This window comes from Macrobrachium rosenbergii, chromosome 18, assembly GCF_040412425.1.
Source record: "Macrobrachium rosenbergii isolate ZJJX-2024 chromosome 18, ASM4041242v1, whole genome shotgun sequence".
NCBI lineage: Eukaryota > Metazoa > Arthropoda > Malacostraca > Decapoda > Palaemonidae > Macrobrachium > Macrobrachium rosenbergii.
The window spans coordinates 21,501,734-21,504,233 of NC_089758.1; the positions used below are offsets into that span (position 1 = coordinate 21,501,734).

General features: G+C 33.6%; 1 long non-coding RNA gene across 1 annotated transcript in view; it reads left to right on the forward strand.

Moving 5' to 3' along the window:
* Positions 1 to 2,500, forward strand: part of LOC136847978 (uncharacterized) — a 257,011-nt gene that overhangs the window by 192,615 nt on the left and 61,896 nt on the right. The gene's annotated exons all lie outside the window — the stretch shown is intronic.

The following is a 2,500-nucleotide window of genomic DNA, read 5'->3' on the forward strand; positions in this document are numbered from 1 at the left end:
AGGAGAGTTTTTTTTTATTTTTTTTTTTTACTTTTACAGTGAAATGCCCAAGGAGTTTTGAATTTTTGGTTAACTTTTACCGTTAAATACTCAAGGAGAGATTTTTTTTCGTTGACTTTTACAGTGAAATGTGCAAGGGGAATTTTAAAAATAATTTTACCTTCACAGTCAGACACCCAAGGAGATTTTTCATTTTTTGGCTAACTTTTACAGTGAAATACCTAAGGAAGTTTTTTTTTATTTTTTTTTTACTTTTGTGGTGATTTTTTTTTTACTTTTACAGTGAAATGCCCAAGGAGAGTTTTTGATTTTTTGCTAACTTTTACAGTGAAATGCCCAAGTAGAGTTTTTAATTTTCCTTTAACTTTTGGAGAGTTTTTCATTCTTTAACTTTACAATTAAATGCCCAAGGATAGTTTTTATTTTTCTTTTACTTTTACAGTGAAGTGCCCAATGAGAGCTTTTTTTCAACTTTTACAGCGAAAGCCCCAAGGATAACTTTCCAATTATTTCAACATTTACAATGAAATACCTGAAGAAAGTTTTCTATTTATTATTTATTTTTACAGTGAAATACCAAAGGTCAGATTTTTATTTCTCGTTAACTTTTACAGTGAAATACCTAGGGAGAATTTTCGATTTTTTTTCTTACTTTTACTGTGAAATACCCAGAGAAAGTATTATTATTTTCTATTTCACAGTGAAATACCCAAGGCAAGTTTTTATTTTTTTATTTTTTTTACTTTTAGGGACATACCCAAGGAGAGCTTTTTTTTTTTTTTTTTTTATGTCACAGGATCCCAAGAACAATTCCTGATTTTGAAAAGAATTTTGCGAGAGGTGACTCTTTGGCCGTTTGCCCACAAGACCTGATGTATAATTTTGGTTTGTGAGACGTATTTCACTCAAGCAAATTATTGTTAGCCAGAGAACCCTCGTAACATAATTTTGTTGTTTAGAGTTTTCTATTTGTCAACGGTTTATAAGAATCACTTTTTTATTCTTCTGTAAAAGAAAACTGTTGTCCCGGCTTTTTTTCCCTCCGCACTTTATTCAGTCTGCACTTTTTTCTGTCCGCACTTTTTCTGTCCACACTTTTCTGTCCGTACTTTTTTGTCCTCACTTTTCTGTCCGCCTCAGATCTTAAAAACTGCTGAGGCTAGAGGGCTGCAAATTGGAGTGTTGATCATCCACCCTCCAATCATCAAACATACCAAGTTGCGGCCCTCTAGACTCAGTAGTTTTAACTTTATTTAAGGCTAAATTTAGCCATAATCGTGCTTCTGGCAACGATATAGGATATGCCACCACCGGCCGTGGTTAAAGTTTCATGGGCTGCGGTTCATACAGCATTATACCGAGACCATCGAAAGGTAGATGCATTTTCGGTGGCCTTGATTATGCGCTGTAGCGGCTGTACAGAAAACTCGATTGCGCCGAAGACTCTTTGGCGCAATTTTTACTTGTTTAATTTGAAATAATTTTCCCGTAAGCTTTGATTGCCATCACAGCTTGAGCTACGCCCCTGACTTTGAAAAGCATTTACTTGGTGATGCTTTACACTGCTTTATAGTGGACTTGTAAAACCGATCATTTTCAATTGTGAAACAAATATATTATCATATAATTTTAATTAAAATTTTAATTCCTCTTTTGGCTTAATTTCTGCTAATATAGAAGACTGTATGATCACCTAATTAGTCTTATACATTTTGGATCAACCATATAACCCCACAACAACAAAATTATACAGATGTCCCGAGTATTGTTTTTTAGTATTGTTAATTATCAAATCTTAATACTTGGCCATGAACTTAGTTGTACATCCTGATTTTTATTACATAACAACGACAAGGACATCTTGACACCCTCGGGAATAACCTAAATTTGAATTAAAAACCTAAAGAAAAGATATTTCTGAACACTACAAGAAACATGAAAATGGCAAAAAACTATATACTAAAAATCATTCACACACATATAGTATTTTTAAATAACAAGGTGAAAAAAAAAGAGAAGAAAGGTAAAGAATTGTGGATCTTTTTTCGTTGGGAAAACAGAAATATTGTATGTGGAACACGACATGAAGATTCAACATGACCCAGTTCAGAACATCACAGTCAATAATGGTTAAAGACTATCGCTTGAGTAATTCATAATACAATTTGAGTAATATACGTCCAACAATTGCAAGACTTACATTAACCTTCCTTCCCTCCAAAAACGTATATCGCTACATGAAGTTTTTTCTTAATCAGCAAATTACGAAGAAATATTGATCACAGAGAGAGAGAGAGAGAGAGAGAGAGAGAGAGAGAGAGAGAGAGAGAGAGAGAGAGCAAGCTAGTTGGAGCGCGGATATAAAATGTATAAGTAAAATAGTTATAAAGCGGCCGGCTTAGTATTAGTCTTAAATTAATAAAATAGAAAATGAGAGAGAGAGAGAGAGAGAGAGAGAGAGAGAGAGAGAGAGAGAGAGAGAGAGAGAGAGAGAGAGCTA